This window comes from Panulirus ornatus, chromosome 26 (genome assembly GCF_036320965.1).
Source record: "Panulirus ornatus isolate Po-2019 chromosome 26, ASM3632096v1, whole genome shotgun sequence".
NCBI classification, from domain to species: Eukaryota; Metazoa; Arthropoda; class Malacostraca; order Decapoda; family Palinuridae; genus Panulirus; species Panulirus ornatus.
Window position 1 is genome coordinate 2683690 of NC_092249.1, and position 20949 is coordinate 2704638.

Here is a 20949-nt window from a genome sequence, read left to right on the forward strand (position 1 = left end):
GACTGCTACACATCAGAGACGTGGACTAACTCATTTTCCTCATCATTCATTCATAATAACGATCTCAAAATGCATTTCAGTGTCTTTATGAACTATCAAATCTCACAGACCCGCTGCTCAACTCTTAACACCATCGACTCGTAGCCACTCAAACCCCCATACCACACCAGCTTCGAGTCCTCACTCTATCCATCCCGATACCCATTCGCCTTCCCTCCCTCATTAAAACGATCCCTCACACCCCCATGAACCCATTCATTACCGCTAATAATCCCATTCATTACCCCAACTCCCTCACCATTCCCCACCTACCTCGCTGGAGGAACGAATGTTCTTCGAGAGCTTACGTATATTCTCTCTTCTGTTTGGTTCCAGACTCTTGTGGCCTTCCAGACCCCACCCGAGTCAAAATAAAAGGCCTCTCTTTTCCTCCCCCCCTTCCACCCACACACACCCAGACTCATTAGAACATTTCTTTCTCCTTCCTCTGTATAATCCAAAGGAAGGCCTGGCTATTCGCCTCATTCCACCTTCAGGAATTTAAGGTTTTAAAGATGTGAGTTCTATTCAATAAGTACCTCCGAAAAGTTAACTTCCCCGGGTCTCACCCAGCTTCGTGGTTCAGCCAAGTGGGTTCCACATGTTTACGTACAATAGCTTGTGATTAAAAATCGAATGAGACGACTGGCGTCCAAACGGATACACGTACATCAGCGGAGTAATGGAGTTTCCATGGAGCTTTTTTTTTTTTCTCTGTCGTTTTCTGGTCTAAACTGGAAATTTACACACACACACACACACACACACACACACAGACATCGAACACTGACATCAACACAAAGGCACACAGTCTCTCTCTCTCTCTCTCTCTCTCTCTCTCTCTCTCTCTCTCTCTCTCTCTCTCTCTCTCTCTCTCTCTCTCCATCCGCCATCCAACCCCCGGATTCTAATTACTCCTAAGCCAATTCCGGTACGCAATTAATTATTAATTAGGGGATCCTATTACATCTTCCGCCTAAAATACATCTGAGACCGTATCAATCACTGAATGATGACTCACCTTTACAACCCTTCCATCAAATTGCTCTTAATCTACCGACATAACAAGCAATACGTACACACACACACACACACACACACACACACACAAAAAAAAAATAGTAATCCAATTGCTCCATCTACAATCACCCATTAACATACTGCTGCTGTCCATACCACTGGCAGGGGCGTAATCACGCATGCCTTGAAGACCAGTGTCACATGCTCTCTGATTTTAAGAAATGAATGAGGTTACCGAACATGCCTGGGGGTTAGAGATCAGACCCCGCAAGAGGAAAATGTCACACACACACACACACACACACACACACACACTAGAGCGAGACAGTCTTATAATAGGTACCCATGAAGAGTGAGGGCCTTGCATGAGGAACTAAACATAAGAACTACGGAATGAGGGAAAAAAATATATAAACGAATTACGAGGTAAAGATGTGGACAACGAGATGAGAATTCGCGAAAAATAATGGAGATGAAAGGAAGGATCTTGTGTTCGTTGCAATTCTAGGAAGAAATGTATAAAAAGAAATCCATTCCAAATGTGTGTGTGTGGGGGGGGGGGGGGGGTTAGAGGCAAGACTGGGGAGGAGAGAAGAGGTAAATAAAAATGGCTAATAACGAAAAGCGACAATAACGAAGCGTTGCACTTGGCAGTGGTAATTCGGTATACACATAAGTAAAGGCTGCTTTTGAGAAAAAGAAAGAAAGGAGGGTTCGCGAAGAAAACGGGATGGCGTGTGCCAAGTTGAGCGCCCATCCGGATGACGGATTGTGACATTATCTAAATCCATGGCAGGGCCGGGCCGTGCCAATGTTACATACCTAACACTCACTTCCAGGGTTCATCTACCCCCACAGCTCAGTCAGAGGAGAGAACACACTTTGCCCTCTTTCTCCTGTTCTTCAATAAAGCTGTTTGAGGCGTTGGCCTTTGACACGGCAGATAAGAATAACCTTTATATATATATATATATATATATATATATATATATATATATATATATATATATATATATCATATGAGGCTCTGATTAGCTCCACGAAACACACCAATTTATCAGTGCTTGCAGACTATGAGCTGAATAGTTCAAGACCCATTCATAATTTCTTATCTAACCGTATTAATAAAACCTTTTTTTGTGACTTAAAAATCCTGACTTACAAAGTTGATCTTGACTGACGTGAGTATCAGAAAGGATGATTCTGTGTAGACTTTTAACCACGCCTTCAAGAAATCCCCATGGTGTATATTACGATACAACTCCCGCGTCTCCACTTCGGAGAACGAGACACCAAAAGCAATTTTAGGTGACACAAGACCTTTGATCTTCGGATTTCCCAGTCGGGCATGCGAATCACTACGACAGACTTTTTGCAAAATTCACTTCCGCTCGCGTTCTAAGGGAGGAGGGGGTGTCAAGTAAACACCCAGCAACGTATATGGCGAACAGTAAATCCCTTTTCAGGGCTTTTATCATCGGCTCAATTATCTTCTCTTAACTGCTCGCGGGATCCAGCCTAACCATTTTCTCTCGGGAGGCCAGATCTCCCAAGGGGAAATCACCTAATCTAACTACAATGAGAGAGAGAGAGAGAGAGAGAGAGAGAGAGAGAGAGAGAGAGAGAGAGAGAGAGAGAGAGAGAGAGAGAGAGAGAGAGAGAGAGAGAGATTAGCGGAAGGTATGAATGGTGACTGGGGCAGCAGAGATGAAAAGATGGGGAAGGGAGATGTGTGAGGCTGAAAGAGTACTTAGATGACGATGGAAGGTGTTTGTGAAGTGGAGCCGAAGATACGATGGTGGTAAATGTAAGTATAAATATAAGTAGATAGGAAGGGCGATGAATATTAAGTATATATACATATATATATATATATATATATATATATATATATATATATATATATATATATATATATATATATGAAGATAGCGACACGAGACATTACGATGGTGAAGGCGATGACGCATGTCTTGCCAACACAACAGGTCAGGTCGTAACAACAGAGAACCATATTCAACAAGACGTAATAACAGGTTAGGTTACGCGAGACCCAGGTTAGGTTACGCGAGACCCAGGTTAAGTTACGCGAGACCCAGGTTAGGTTACGCGAGACCCAGGTTAGGTTACGCGAGACCCAGGTTACATTACGCGAGACCCAGGTTAGGTTACGCGAGACCCAGGATAGGTTACGCGAGACCCAGGTTACGTTACGCGAGACCCAGGTTAGGTTACGCGAGACCCAGGTAATGATAACATGTGACACTGGTAAGGGAATAGTAACACATTACCTCCATGTTTATAGGGTTGATAAATACGGGTGTTACCGGACTCCACCTGCGCTTGGTAACGCCACGGCGTAACGCCGTCAATGGAGGGCAAGGAGTTCAATCTCTCCGGGGGAACTGCCCACTCTAAAGGGGTCCATCATTACCCTACTCCTGAACGGAGCGCAGCCTTGAAACACTAAAAAAAACTCACGTTAGGGGATCCTGTGGCTGAATAATAATAATAATAATAATAATAATAATAATAATAATAATAATAATAATAATAATAAAGGGTCGTACCGTCGTGATGAAAGGCCGCTCCGTCGTACGCAACGAAATGACGTTACCTACGTTATCCAACACACACACACACACACACACACACACACACACACACGCACACACACGCACACACACACACGCACACACACACACACACACACACACAAAAAAAAAAAAAAAAAAATAAGGGCAAAGACACAGGTTTACGGTCCGTGACTCTAAGCCGGGTTTCGAACCATTGGCCTCAAGGTGATGGCGGATTATCCCGCCGAGATTAATGGACTCGGAGACTGGCAGGGATTAACACATCGGCCGCTGAATAAAGGTAAAAAAAAAGAGAGAATAATGTGATCAGGTCGGATGAACAATGTTACCTGGGAGTGAATGGTGGATCGCGTTTTTAACGTATGGTCAGACGCAAGCACCACTCTGTGCCACTGACAGGGGCTGTTCTGTGCCACATTTGCCACAATTAGACCAGGAAATTCTGTGCCACATTCGCCACAAAAGACCCGAAAGTTCTCTCTATAATAAATATAAATAATAAAGGTAAAATATGGCTACAAAGTCTACAAATGAGAGGGAAATATATAAACGCTTCGGAGAGATTAAAACAGAGAGAAAATCTTATGAATATGGACTATAACATTTATGATGCACAGAGATGTAAGAGTTGTCAATAGTGCATAACCATTTAATACACACAAAATAACTAGTCAAAATAAACAAATAACTGAACCAGCGTGAGAAACGTTTACGTAGTCAGTCACTTACACGTACGTTTTAGAAAACGTTTCATCTCATAAAACGTTTTAATATTTCCAACACTGCAATACATGGAAAACGTTATAAGACACGTTACATTTGGGTCAAACTTGAGACGAGAAGGGAACACATTAACATACCAGCTGCTCCAACACAATACACAAACAGAACCGACGAAGCTCAAATTAAACCACATGTAAACATTCAATTGTCACTGAATAAAAGTAAATGCGTTATGTTAATTACCAGCTAACTAAGGAAACCAATTATCAGCAATAATAACAGGCTTTTAAAGTTCTGCCTTTCTTCGTGTTCACTCTTTGTGTAGAACACAAAGAGAACACAATCTTCTGTTGTAAGAAGCAGTGATAACAGGGTTCCTTTTTTTTTCCCTAGGGTGAGGTATGACCGTGTCTATTCATGGCTATCTACTCAACACAATAGACCAGAGGTGTGGTGTGTGTGTGTGTGTGTGTGTGTGTGTGTGTGCCACATATGGCGACCAAGGAGCACATCCGAGGCAAGACAAAAGACTTCAAGACGGATTCGGTGTAACAAAAGCCACGCCAACATTCTCTCCACCACCCTCCCCAACACCACCATCGCCCTACACCACTCAAATCACCACCCACTCTTCTCCCACAATGCTGCCCCTAAGCCAATCTCCACCAACAGATTTCTCCCTCACACCACCACCTCATCCTTCACCTCCACCATGATCAACTTCGGAGTCATCTCCAACACTCCCTACACAGTCACCCTCCAACACTCCCTTCACTTCACCAGACGCCCAAAATGTTCATCAGTTCCTTATGTGAGCAAAATGGAACTTCATCTAAAACTTTAATGTGACATACGAAGATAAAAGCTCGATAAGAAACCATAGACGCTTAGAAAGCTTGATATGAGACATATACAAAACTTAGAAAGCTTGATAAGAAACATACGTAAACTTAGAAAGTTTGGAGACACTTAGAAAGCTTGATAAGAGACATATACAAAACTTAGAAAGCTTGATAAGAAACATACGTAAACTTAGAAAGTTTGGAGACACTTAGAAAGCTTGATAAGAGACATATACAAAACTTAGAAAGCTTGATAAGAAACATACGTAAACTTAGAAAGCTTGATCAGAGACATGGAGAAACTTAGAAAGCTTGATCATAAAACACACAAACTTAGAAAGCTTGATCAGAAACATTGAGAAACTTAGAAAATTCGATAAGAAACAGACTAACTTAGAGATTTTGACGAGAAATAAGGACATTCTGACAAGAAACATACTTTACCAAAGTAACAAGAACACTAAAGACAACATAAAAATGTGAACGAGACATCAGAGAAACTTTTAAAGAGGGATAAAGAAAGTAACACAGAAAATGGACGCGAAGGTAAGAAAGCAGGGAACCCTCCTCCCGGGTTCCGCCCGACACGGGAGACTCAACAAAATATAATAAAATGTGGACCTCAGCTGTGGTGAGGTTGCGAGGCTGGCTGGCAAAGAGAGGGGAGTGTGGGGGTAATTCTGGGGTGAGTGGGGGTGGGGAGGGGGGGTGGGGAGGGGGGAGGGGAGAGGATAAGTCTGCCATCTGCCAGGGGGGTGGTAATGACAGGGTATGACGTCATCTCACATCCTAAAATACACCCCAGTCGGGGGGGTGGGGGAAGGGGAGGGAGTGGAGGGGTGGGTTGGGGAGAGAAAGTCTGGTGGGGGAAGATCCTGGCCTGACTTTACACCCCGGTGAGGGAGAACTCTCCCCAGCACACGATCACGTGGGGTGGGGAGGAACATACAGGCCAATACATATTACTCCCCCATTAGGGTAACTCCCCTAGAAAACAGATGGTTGGAAAGGGGGACACAGCGTTCATAGGTAAGAAAAACAACTTATCTACAACCACTCTGTATTGATGTTTACAGGGACTTTATAATCAAAAGTCTATCGGGACTTGACAATCGAAAGTCTATCGGGACTTGACAATCGAAATTGAAACATTGATTAAGAGGAATTGGGATAGGAGATTTACAACCTCAAAACGTGGCTTATTGAAATAGGGGATATATACAACCTAAGGAATTGGGTTATAGGAATTGGGCGATGGATGCTCTTAAACTGTAGCCAATTGGGAAATAATAACCAATAAGGCAATCATAACTCCAGGTTGTGGCCTACTGGAATAGAGGAAGGAACTCAAGACCTTGTCCACTGGACAACTCACAACATCACAGCGCACCAAGGGGGGAAATTATGCTCAACAAGTTGTGAAATACGAACAGCTGACTTCTATCTCCCCGCACGCCTATGGCTCGTAACGATCAATTATCTCCCTAAATCATAACAACTTCACCCGAGACAAAAGCAACGCGCGACACAAAGGGCCGAACTTATTGGAAGAAACAACACAATGTGGAGAGAGAGAGAGAGAGAGAGAGAGAGAGAGAGAGAGAGAGAGAGAGAGAGAGAGAGAGAGAGAGAGAGAGAGAGAGAGAGAGAGAGAGAGAGAGAGAGAATCCAATTCCTTTGCTTTATTAGGACATTATTTATTCACATAATCCATCGTCTCACGGGAGAAAGTAGTTCAGTCTGAAGAGAAATGTTGTCTCAATAATGCCAACACAACAGCAGGTCAGAGGGAATCGACCCGAAGCCAACAGAGGGACAACAGAAGGACAACAGACGAAGGTGGTGGGCGAAGGTAAACAGGTAAGATGGGAGATGACGCACGGGGAGGCTCAAGGAGGGGAGAGTAACCGAGTGAGGTGGGGTGACGAGGTTTGGGGGGGGAGGAGACAGACAGTGGGAGAGAGGGATATTTGCATGGCAGACTTGGGGTTGCGAGCGGGTCAGGCACACCGCAAAGCAAGCCAGCAGAGGAGGGCCCCAAGTGACCGACCAGGCACTGGGAGGGAAGAGGGGTCAAGACTGAAGGGGAAACAATGGGGGAGGGTCTGTAAGGCAAGCACAGGGAGGTGGGGTGGGTGAGGAGGAGGTCTGCAGGCAAGCGTTAAGGTAGGAGTGGCCCCCCCCCCCCACACAGTGGGGTGCTCAGCACAGACCCCAGGGGTGAGGGAAGGGGGGACGTCAGAGTTCCGCAAAGGGTGAGGGAGGGAAGGGGAGAAAGAGGGAGGGAGGGAAGGAGGGACAAGATGATGGTCATCAGACCAAGCTTGGGAGGGAAGGCTGCCAAGGCAAGCAAAGAGTCAGGTACGGGTGCTTTACCTATAGGGTAAGGAACATTAAGGGAGGGAAGTTTATAACTGGAGGCAGGAGAGCAGAGGTGGGTGTATTTTACCTGGCAACCAAGGCGAGAGGCAGGTGTACAAGGGCACAAGGTAAGGGTACGTTTACAAGAGTAAGTCTAATGAAGGTTTACACAGGTACAAAGGGTAGGTTTACAAGGGCCCAGGCAAAGGCAGGTTTACAAGGGTGACAAAAGCAGGTTTACACAGGTACAAAGGGGAGGTTTACAAGGGCATAAGACACTGGTAGGTTTACAAGGATACATGGCAAAGGGTGGTTTACGTGAGAACAAGACGAATTAGGTTTAAATAGGTAAAATCCATGAAAAATGGAGGAAGTGTGATGGCTTGATTGACAGACACTACATCATCTGGGTTCAAATTAACCTCCAAACTTTTCCCCTCTCTTTCTCCTAACTTCTTCTTGGAAATCGCACCCTGCAAGAACCCTCTAACCTGCCCCTCCCAAACTCCTCAACTCCAAAAACAAAAAAAAACTCAAGTACTACACTCCTAAGAACCCTCCAAAACGCCCCTCCCAAAATTCGCCAAATCCCCAAATCTCGTCTCTCTCTAGTCCAAAGTCAAAGATATTCATAGGTTCCTCTCCAGCCACCAGGACCTGACGTGACCTGGGACCTGGGACCTGGGAGGGATCGAGGACAATTAGGGACGGTTTGGGATGGTGAAAGCGAGGCAGTGGCAACGTTTCTTTAACATCATTTGCAGCAAACGTTCGTCATGAATGCAAGAATGGAGGAAGACAGAAGAGTGAGTCTCGACAGATGACTCACACCTTCAGACTCACCGTGATGAGTCTACGCATCACTCATCACCTCTTACTCACCATCACCAGATCTTTTCTCTCTTTAAAAGAAAACTACCAGAAACTACAGTCTTGGGATGAACGTTTTCACCACACAACTAGAGACGAAATGGTGGCAAAATGGAGGAGGAGAAATTGACAACAAAAAATACACCAGGGAATGAAAAAATAAATACAGCCCAGGCGTGACCATCACATTTATCCCTGCCTTCCTCAAAACACAAATATATATATATATATATATATATATATATATATATATATATATATATATATATATATATATATATATATATAAATTTCCAGCCTCCCATTTCTCCTTCAACAGTGCACTTCCATCATGACACGTGTTATTTCCCACGCCTGTCTTTTGCCCCCTTCCCTCACCCTGACACCCCACACCTCCACCACAGCACCAGCACCACAGCACCACAGCACCACAGCACCACCACCACAGCACCACAGCTCTGTCTTACCACCGCCTGACTGTCCATGTCGCATCACTCATGAATACGCCATCCCCATGAACCTCACTCCTCATTTAAAACACTACTTACTCATACACTACACCTCCTTCCTCCCACTTTCTTGCTGAACCATTTCGTCTTTCCCCTTCATAAATCTTAAAAAAAAAAAAACCTGTCTCAATTCGTATTTTTTCTTCTCCTTCCCCTTGAATATAAACATACGCTTTCCCTTCCTTTTTTTCTCATGCTTCTCGGGCCCTACAGAAGAACCGTGTGAGTTAACCCCTTCCACAACACCCATCTCCACAACACACCTTAAAACATATACACAGGTATGGCTCAACTTTAAGCTTAAACCTTAAGTTCAGCGAGATCACACAAGTCAGCGTTTTGAGCTGTTGACAAACCTCAAAAACAAAGAGAAAAAACAAAAAATCTATTCTCGACAAACTGAGTGTGTTGATATTATCAACATGAGACCTACAAGTTATGAAATACAACCCAACACTCCACACTGCATGTGTGAGGCGATCAACACCTCCTTAAATAACGGGTATCTACACACCCTCCAATTGAAGGGTTTAGGCCATGTCGATGACCGGCGGTAAAGCATTCCAATCGCATATCACCAAACAGCCACGAGATAGCACTGGCAATACGATTCGACCTCCTCCCTCCCCAAGCATTCGACCTCCTCAAGCACTGCGTCGAATCCCCCCCTCTCCTCCTCCACTCGGGTATAGGTCGAGTAGATTAGGTCGTTGTTCATCCTTCTCGTCCAGGCCACCAACTCGTCGTGTTCACCGCCAGGCGATCGCTTCCCCTCGTGTTATCACCTTAGCATCAAATTTTTTTTCACATTTTCCCTTGGGACAGTTCGTGTGAGGGAACCCGGCGTGTGAGGAGGAGTTTTGCTGCTGCTGGAGATAAATGGGTCTTCCTCATCGGATCGTGTATACACACCTACATTATTTCTGTCTCCCTCCCTCACACTCCCTCACTCACAATGCATCAACCTTCACCATACCGCTAGTAGACAGACGATGTGTGTGGTTTACAGTGACAGGAGCTGCGGGTATACATCACTGGGCCCAGGTGTATACATGCGGGAGGAGACACTGTTGGAGGTGGCGCTGGTGGCGATGGGGATGGTGGTGGTAGTGTTGGAGCTGGTCTGGCCTGGTCTGGTCCTAGCTCGCTCCCTCGTCCCTCCTCCACCACCACCAACAACTGGAATATCTCGGCCAAAATCGTTGGGTTAGCGCGGCAAGAAGAGACCCCCCACACTAAGGTCGTCCCACGACCTCTACACTTGGGAGTCCTGGACTCCTACGGTGAGATCCTGCCTGCTGGTGCGGGAGACGCCCTCCACCAGCAGGAGATGGGGCCAGATATCCTCACCCGCTCGACAGGATTAGACGCCAGCAGGAGGCGCCAGCCGCACAAGAGATGTGTGAGGGCAACTCGGGCCTCGCCACAACACTATGGCCGATCTCCACCACCAGCCTGAATACGGTAGGGCGCATGCGCATCCCCCAGAAACCACCAGAGTGCCAACCACACACACACACACACACACACACACACACACACACGGCGGGCTCTCGCACCAACAGACACACACACACACACACACACACCCCTTCTTCCACCACACCATACCAACCATATCCAACCGAAGACACGAGGGTTGGAAGCCAACTTGAGGGAAGAAATGGGGATGTTCACAGTGGGATCTGATGGGATACAGTGGAAGAGAGAGAGAGACGGGATCGGCAGCAGGAGGAGGAGGAGGAGGCTATGTGTGTGTGTGTGTGTTTATGACTCCTGGTCGCTCATCGATCATCTGGCACATGTGGCACCCACCCCCCTCTCCCTCCTTACCCCCCCCCACCTCACCTCACCCCCCCCCCAGAGTGGTTGCCATAGTAACGACGTCGCGTTCCCAGGCCTCTCCCCCCCCCGGGGCCCCCCTCCCTCCCTCCAACCCCCCCTCTCCACCCCCCCCACCTGGATCTTGGCATTTCCCGCGTAGCCGAATATCAAAAGATTACATCACCGTTCGCGTCCGTCTACCAAAACACCAAATGAATTCGAAGGGAAGTGTAGCTTAAATAAAGGAACACTCCCATAATACGTGAACTGAATAAACCCATCTGCGTATATGTATACATACACATATACACATGTATATACACATCCATGGGAAGCTAAACTGCAACAGGGCAATAGACATGAGAATTCATGTCAGCTTCGGTAACATGAGGGTATCGCAAGACTAATGCTTATGACATGTCTGGGGAAAACACTCTTTTATTTCCCTTCAGGGGCCATTCCACGTCACACACACACACACACACACACACACACTCACATATTCCCTTCAGAGAGTAAATATGTTAGATCCTTTGTACATAATATCCATTACAGCTACGACGAGGCACTGGGAATATAATATATATATATATATACATATATATATATATATATATATATATATATATATATATATATACCTTTCGACGGTGTTACCGGGCTCTACCTGCAAGAGATTACGCCGCAAATGAAAACTCGCCAACCTTTGGCAACAGCTGTGCCAATGGGAGTACGAGTGTCCCGCCAATTGACTCTCCTCACTTCAAAGGAGTCCCCATTACCCTGCTACAGCAAGGAGCGCAGCCATGGGGGAGGGGATGGGGGTGGTTAGCTGCTGCTGCAGGGGGGGAGGGGGTTAAAATAACGTTCAAAGTAACTCTAAGATCCTTTTTATAGAAAAAAAATGCTTCTGGGGCATTAAAAAATAATGATAAATAAAATAAACTTTTTATTCTCGTTCATTCAATTTGCGACTGAATTAACCTTCTTCAGTGTATGCGTTTCAAAACCAGTTTCAAAGTTCGCATAATACATCGTCTGGGCAGAATGTATCATTCATAAAGTTTGTATAACACACTGTAGCTCAACTCATCTGCATAGGCTGTCGCAACTTGTAAAAAGTTAATGGTGTTTATAAAGTATGTGAGGCTCTACGATCGAACCCCTGCGCACGACGGTACGACCCTTGGGTACGACGGTACGACCCTTGGGTACGACGGTGCGACCCTTGGGTACGACGGTACGACCCTTGAGCATGACGGTTCGACCCTTGAGTACGACGGTACGACCCTTGAGCACGACGGTATGACCCTTGAGCACGACGGTGCGACCCTTGAGCACGACGGAGCGACCCTTGAGCACGACGGTACGACCCTTGACCACGACGGTACAACCCTTTAACACGACGGTACGACCCCTGAACACGACGTACTCCGTCGTACTCAAAAAGATCGCACCATCGTAATCAAAGATCGTACCGCCGTGGTCAAGGACCGCACCGTCGTACGCCAAGACCGTACCGTCGTACGCCAAGACCGTACCGTCGTACGCAAACGTTTCATACATACGCTCTGGTAAAATTCCCAGAAAACGTTGAGAGAGAAAGAGGAATGTAAATATTTGCGACCAACGACGTAAAATCCCATCCTAATACCAATCCTTTTTAACTTTTACGACATCAGTTCCCTGACGCAACTTTTAACACTTATAAGAGTTTCAAGTGTCCGAGATGTTCACTTTTGAAAGACTTTCAAAAATTTGTCGGAATATGAAAAGAGAGAAATAAAAACCTCTGCTCTAATCAGAATTCTAAGTTAAATCTAACATTACACTTAACCACTCCAGATCCCTGTTTAACACGACAGTTAACCTCACAAGGATATCATCTCAAATTCAATCTCTTGTTGATGTTAAATTGTTAATCTATGGAGAGCATTATCAGATATTACCTTAAATTCCAACCCTTGTTAATGTTAAATTGTTTATCAATGGAGAGCATTATCAAAAACGACAAGGGGCAGAGAATCCGGATTCTTTACGTCTATATATAAATGTATCTAAACAGATGTAGATAAATCTTTATACAATACAAAAATATATTATTGTTTTAACTTCAATGTCACCTTGCTGCGTGGAATCAATAACTCGTTTATTTGCTAAATATAAAACATTTATGGAACATATGTGACCAAAAGATCAGAATCAGAAACACCTGTTTAAGTCACCCCTTACACATTCTCTGTACACACACACACACACACACACACACACACACACACACACACACACACACACACACACACAAGGTCACATATCACGACCTGTGTTCCCCTAACGGTGGACGTGGCCAGCTTCCTGAGCGCTGTAGGAGCTTCATAAGGATAGATGGGACTCCTGGGGAAAAGGGAGAGAGAGAGAGAGAGAGAGAGAGAGAGTCGAGAGTGGAGCATCCTTGCCACGCGATACAAATAAATGCAGTAAAGCAAAAAAAGGTAAACAAAGGAATTCTCCAATACCAAAGAGCGATATATACGAATATCACAAGATAAACTGAGATAAGAGCTAACTTCCATTCTCTGGTCGCGGGGTAAGGTATATAAACACCCCTCTGTCCACCACCTCCGTCCTTGTGTATAGACATGTCTTTCATGTTGTAGGTGGGGGGATGTGGGTGGGTAGGGAGGATAGGGGGCCCTGTGGGGTGTTAGGGGAGGGGGCAGGTTTTTATCCCCTGTGTGTGTGGTCGCCTCGACCATAATCTACTTAAAAAGTTCAGGCAGGACCGCATCCTACTGTGCAACAGACGTGCGACCACTACACGTTTTCTTCTCTCCTTTCCTAAACCCCGTTTTCTGTTCTCTAACGTTGTGGGATGGACTTACATGCTCTCCGTTCGTAACTTCGGCCAGAGGACCAATAATTACAACAGGTAATAATTACTATCCACTAAATAATCATAATAATCTCAATAATTACAATAAAAAAATAATCACATTCATTACACCCGGTGCAACTATAATTAAGCTTGGGAAAGTAATTACATACGGTACAAATGTAATTACATCCGGTACTACAATAATTACACCAGGTACACGATAATTACACCCGGTACTACAATAATTACACCAGGTACACGATAATTACACCAGGTACACGATAATTACACCAGGTACACGATAATTACACCCGGTACTACAATAATTACACCAGGTACACGATAATTACCCCAATTACTACAATAACTTCAACTGACACAACTAGAAAAAGTAGCGATACATTACAATTTGTCAACTCTGCTCTCGTTTTCTTTATATTTTCATCTCAAATTTGTTGTCAAAGTTTTTCTCTTACATGTTTAAAAACAGGACTTCATTTTTCCTCTTGTTTACCCTATTATACTCTCATCACTCAGCCTTTACTAACCTTCCACAAAACATTTACTCAAATTATAACTCAAAAACATCATTTTCTTAGATTATTTATTTTCTTTAATATTCACTCGGTGTTGAGCAATTACTTCTTTAATTAACACACACACACACACACACACACACACACACACACACACACACACACACACACACATATATATATATATATATATATATATATATATATATATATATTAAAAATATATAATTTGGTTATTTTTGAGATGGTCTTTAAGTGTTAGTTATCACTTCTGTTGTGAGCCACAACTGGGTATCCTATTTACCGTTTTCTTTATTCATTTTATCTGCTTTCTAAACCTTCATTCATTATAACCTATGCTTCCTGTTAATTCTGAGTGCAATGTCTCCTCTTCATTCATTCTCTTCTTCCTTCTTCATTCAGTTTATCTACATCCTTATCCTTCATATTTGCTTCCTTCTTCCCTAATTCATTCACTTAATCTACTTCCTCTTCCTTCCTTATCCTTCATATTTGCTTCCTTCTTCCCTTCTTCATTCATTTCAACTGCTTTCTCTTCATTCCTCCATCATCATACACCTGAGTTCACATGACTCCCCTCACCATTCCATCAAACCTTCCATCATATTTCCTTTCTCCCTCCATCACGTTTTACCCCCATTTTCTTTTCCATCTTCTCTCCCCGACTCCCATTTTCTACCATTCTTTTCTCCACTCGATATTCCTACATTTACCACAGTCACCCATTTTTTTTTTTCGTTCGCCTTAAACTGCATCGCTCATCCCCACTACTCCACTCCCTCCCACCTGCCTCCCTCACTCTACTCCATCATTCCTCCCACACACACACACACACACACACACACCCACACATCTTCTCCCCACCTTTCCTCCCCCCTCAACCTAAGTGGCCAAGACCACATTAAATGCACCACCCCAGTAATGGCCTATTTACCTTTTTCCACTCCACCGAAATTCCCTTTGGTTTCCATTAATAAACGAATGAGGATGAAAAGATATATATATATATATATATATATATATATATATATATATATATATATATATATATATATATAAATATAATATATGTATATATATATATATATATATATATATATATATATATATATATATATATATATATATATATATATATATATATATATATATGTATATATATTCGGGAACTTATCGTGCTTCATTTTCCCCGTGGACTCATAGGACTATATATATATATATATATATATATATATATATATATATATATATATATATATATATATATATATATAGATGAACGAACGTTTGGCCTTTTCCAAAAACGTTCCGTTCCTCTCTCGTAGAGATGATCAGAGGCGTTTAAAGCTGTGTTTTTTAAAGGGTCACCAAATGTAAACACTGTCTGTATAGGTATTCAATGTTACGTTGGTAACTGTGTGGGATCCAGAGTGGCCAACCTGGGGCCACATCAAGGTTAAATGACTGATTCGTACAGCGCGAAGACGGTACGACCCTTGAGCACGACGGTACGACCCTTGAGCACGACGGTACGACCCGTGAACACGACGGTACGACCCTTGAGCACGACGGTACGACCCTTGAGCACGACGGCAAAGCCCCTGGGTGTGATGACCTACTCTTTAACCTGGTTTTTAAAGGTCAGGTCAGGTCAGGTCAGGTCAGATCAAAGGCCAGGCCATCTTACTCTAAGAGTCGGTGCCGTCGTGCTCAAGGTGTTGGACGATAATTTCTGGCATGGCTGTGAGAGAGAGAGAGAGAGAGAGAGAGAGAGAGAGAGAGAGAGAGAGAGAGAGAGAGAGAGAGAGAGAGAGAGAGAGAGACTGCAAAACACACCATTACCGACCAACTTCACAATTCCCACCTGGAGCTTCATACGACTGAAACGTTCTCCCTCACATGCCCCTTATTCTCCCCCAGACGTCTCTGTTCTCCTGTGTAAGTTTATGTTCATCCCTACGCGGATGAAGATAATTCTTCAGCACACGTCTCTGTTCTTCCCTCCCTGCACACACCCGTGCTCCTCCCTGCATTCCTACCTTTCCCTATAAGCCTTCCTTTATGCTACCCCAATCCTCCACATATTCTCTCTCTCTCTCTCTCTCTCTCTCTCTCTCTCTCTCTCTCTCTCTCTCTCTCTCTCTCTCTCCGTCTATCTTGGTCCTCACAGCCCCCCCCAGTGTATACGGTGTGTATTTTCACAGTATATTTCAAGCCCTTGGCTCCAGTCAATTCAATAAACCATTGAGCTTTATCACCGTCATTATAACACACACACACACACACACACACACACACACACACACACACACACACACACACACACGCGCGCGCGCGCGCGCGCAGTCTACCTGGCCTGCCTACTAGAATGGGGCATCTGGGGCCAAGGGAATAGGCTGGACGAGAGAGAGAGAGAGAGAGAGAGAGAGAGAGAGAGAGAGAGAGAGAGAGAGAGAGAGAGAGAGAGAGAGAGAGAGAGAGAGAGAGAGAGAGAGGATGGAGATATAGACAGAAGAAGGTGATGTCGAGAGAAAGACAGGACGAAGAGATGGTTGAGAGACAGAGAGACAGACACCAAGAGAAAGAAAGAGAGACAGAGACCAGAGAGAGACAGAGACCAAGAGAAAGAAAGAGAGAGAGACAGAGACCAAGAGAAAGACAGAGACCAAGAGAAAGACATGAAATAATAAGACAGTCGGGACAGAGAGACAGAAGGGAGAGACAGAGAGGAAGAGGAAAACCAGGAAATGGGGACAGATGACCCCAGAGAAAAAGACACGGAAAGAAGATGGGAGACGAGAGAGACGAGAGAAAACGCGGGTAAAAAAAAAAAAAGGCGACCAAAATACAGAGGGAAAAGGTGGAATAGAGCAGAGGAAGAGGAGCAGAGGAGCGGAAGAGATAAACAGAGAGAAAGGAGGCCAGGGGGAATGGAAGGGGAGGTCTGGGCAGCATATTCCCCCGGGTGAGAGCAAATAGTGAGAGGAAAACGGGAAACAGACACGAACCATCAGCAAGGAACCGACTTCCATTTTCCATGCTTCAGCGGTGTGGATGTGTGGCCTTGATACTCGAGTGTGTGGGGGGGGGGGGACGGTACTACCCTTGAGCACGACGGTACGGTACTACCCTTGAGCACGACGGTACGACCCTTGAACACGACGGTACGACCCTTGAACACGACGGTACGACTCTTGAACACGACGCTACCACCCTACGACGCTACGGTGACAAGGCCCTTTTTTGAACCTGACCTTTAAAAGGTCAGGTCAAACACCCTAGGCATCACACCCACCAAGAGGTCGTGAGGTCGCGCTCAGGGAATCAATGCGTGTGACTCCCGCCTCTACGCCATTGGTCCAAACAACAACGCGGGTCTTCCAATCAAATGTTAATCTATTCTCCTTTTAACCCTCGCCTACCCTCGCTCACTACCATATAAATTTCTCCTCATATCCCTCTACCTTTTTCTCAATATCATTCCCGTCACCAAACTACAGCTAACTGCTGGACTGCCTCGTCTCCCCAAAAAAACACACCATGTATGTGTAAGGAGCAACCAAACTACAGCTAACTGCTGGACTGCCTCGTCTCCCCCCAAAAAAACACACCATGTATGTGTAAGGAGCAACCAAACTACAGCTAACTACTGGACTGCCTCGTCTCCCCCCAAAAAACACACCATGTATGTGTAAGGAGCAACCAAACTACAGCTAACTACTGGACTGCCTCGTCTCCCCAAAAAACACACCATGTATGTGTAAGGAGCAACCAAACTACAGCTAACTATTGGACTGCCTCGTCTCCCCCCAAAAAACACACCATGTATGTGTAAGGAGCAATAATAATGGCTCTTTCAACGCAATAATTGAGGGGGGCTTAATTTACTGGCGTAATGGAGTGTTTTATGGTGTAAGAGGTGGCGAGGTGGGTGTAGGTGAACTCATGGTACCATAAACAGAGTGTAGAGTGGTAACCATATCATTCATCAGTTATGATGCAAAGGGGGAGAGTGTTAATACCATACAGGTAGGGTCGGTATGGAGGGACCTGATCCTGGTACCATATACAATTAGGGGCACATACCAGCACAGGTCCTGGTGCCCTGAGCCCACAAGTGAAACTCGAAATTACACAACCGAACACGATATTTTCCCCTCACCCCACCCCAACCCCACATTTCCCCTCACCCCTCCACCACCACCACCACGGCGAGATATGAATGGGCTGTGTTGGGGAAGCTGGTTGGTGGGGGGGAAAGGTGTTTAGAGATGTTCTATTAATAAGGGGGGCTTTGAAGGGTTGGGTGGTGGGTGGGGGGAGATAACGTATAAATAGGAGAGGAGAGGAGTTGAAGAGGGATAATAATAAGGGGAGAGAACTCCATAGATGACGAAAGAGACCGATTGACACACACACACACACACACACACACACACACACACACACACTCACACACACACACACACACACACACAGAATCCAACGCTAAACTCATCTGTCCCAGGTAAAGTAATGCTCCAAACTCCTAACAGAACGAAAGATAAAACACGACTTCAAAACCTGCCATTACGTCATTTATTACGAGATAAAGACGGTAGATTCGGTGCGCAGATGGGTGCGCAGATGGTGTCATTCGTAAGTTTCAGGGCCTCTAAGAAATAGCCCTTACGACCCCTGACCTCTGATCTCGCCCAGGGTCATATACGACAGTATGCTGGCAGACTCGACCACACCAGCGGGGGCTCGAACTGAAGACGGGCTAATTATAATCGCAGCCCGTGCTACGGGGTTAGAATACCGGCCCTGTGTGATCGGGGCCTGAACATGCAGGAGGGTGAAAGGAGGGCAAGGAATAGAGTGAATTGGAGCGATGTGGTATACCGGGGTTGACGTGCTGTCAGTGGATTGAATCAAGGCATGTGAAGCGTCTGGGGTAAACCATGGAAAGCTGTGTAGGTATGTATATTTGCGTGTGTGGACGTGTGTATGTACATGTGTATGGGGGTGGGTTGGGCCATTTCTTTCGTCTGTTTCCTTGCGCTACCTCGCAAACGCGGGAGACAGCGACAAAGCAAAAAAAAAAAAAAAAATATACATATATATATATATATATATATATATATATATATATATATATATATATATATATATATATATAGATAGATAGATAGATAGATAGATAGATAGATAGAGAGAGAGAGAGAGAGAGAGAGAGAGAGAGAGAGAGAGAGAGAGAGAGAGAGAGAGAGAGAGAGTCTACCTTGCCCCCAGACCAACCAGGACTTCCTGGGTAGGTATCCTAAACCAGCTGGATCCTCATCCTCCTCCACTCCTGTGCCCCCCCAGTCCTACACATCCTCATATCCTCCATGGGCCATAACGCCGCTACACCGTAAACCAGAGAGAGAGAGAGAGAGAGAGAGAGAGAGAGAGAGAGAGAGAGAGAGAGAGAGAGAGAGAGATTCCCTCTTTTTTTTCGTACGTATTTCTGAATGACATTTATGGCCGAGGGATCGATACGTAGTCTAGTCTCTCTCTCTCTCTCTCTCTCTCTCTCTCTCTCTCTCTCTCTCTCTCTCTCTCTCTCTCTCTCTCTCTCTCAGCCTTTCTTCCCAGACGCGCTGTGAACAACGAGCTTATCACAAGGTGGGATTTCGTTGTAAACCCCGTCGCCATGTGTGTGTGTGTGTGTGTGTCTGTGTGTGTCTGTGTGTGTGTCTGTGTGTGTGTAGGTATACCGCACCGAAGTGTTATGAGATAGATAGATAGATAGATAGATAGATAGAGAGAGAGAGAGAGAGAGAGAGAGAGAGACCCACCTCTCTCTCTCTCTCTCTCTCTCTCTCTCTCTCTCTCTCTCTCTCTCTCTCTCTCACACACACACACACACACACACACACACACACACACCACCAGCTCAATCCTACCCCTTGTTTAAAGCAAGCCTCCCACTAACTGACCCACTCCATTCCAGTTAAAGCGGACCTTCCACATTAACTGGCCCAGAGTCCCACCTTGTTTTAAAGTGGCCCTCCCACTAACTGGCCCAGTCGCTGCCCAGTTAAAGTGGCCCTCCTACTAACTGGCCCAGTCGCTGACAGGTTAAAGTGGCCCTCCTACTTACTGGCCCAGTCGCTGGGGGTCTCCAGCCACCGTCCCATTAACTCACCAACTCTCTTAACACTCCAGTTAAAGCCATCGAGTCATTAACTGGCCCAGTCTCTACCATCAAACAAGCACACCTCACAAACAGTCTTAACGCCCCGTTAAAACCTCCGAGGTTAATGGTACAGTTCATACGTGATTTTCCACCAATAGGAAAGTTAATGGCACAGGTCATTCTACCAATACGAAACGACCATTGGGTAATCGTCATAGCATTGTATCAGTTAATTACATGCATAACTATCAAACAATCACTTCTATTCGCATGAATATCTCTCATTCCCTCTAGTCTTGAACCCGTCCTTAACATCTGAGGGTGTTAATAACCTTTCCACGAAGCTGACCTACTTAATGACCATGACCCCAAACAACCAAACAACCAATATAACTACGAGAGGAACCAACACTTTAGCAAAGCTGCTACACCCAACAACCAGCGCTGGTAATGCTGAAGTCACACAAGACTGTTACCCTATCGCGTAAGTCAATTTAACGGGTAATCGAACAAGTTACTCCCGCTCAACTGAGTTATCCGAACCTAACAAGCTAACAGCCCATAAAGGT

The 20949-nt window shown here is 45.1% G+C and overlaps 1 protein-coding gene across 1 annotated transcript in view; it reads right to left on the reverse strand.

Moving 5' to 3' along the window:
* LOC139757455 (multiple PDZ domain protein-like) overlaps positions 1-10466 on the reverse strand; it is a 963136-nt gene extending 952670 nt beyond the window's left edge. The window contains exon 1 of the mRNA XM_071677982.1: positions 10312-10466. The gene's annotated coding sequence lies outside the window, so the exon portion shown is untranslated. The remainder of the gene's footprint in view (positions 1-10311) is intronic.
* Between the last annotated feature and the right edge of the window lie 10483 nt (positions 10467-20949).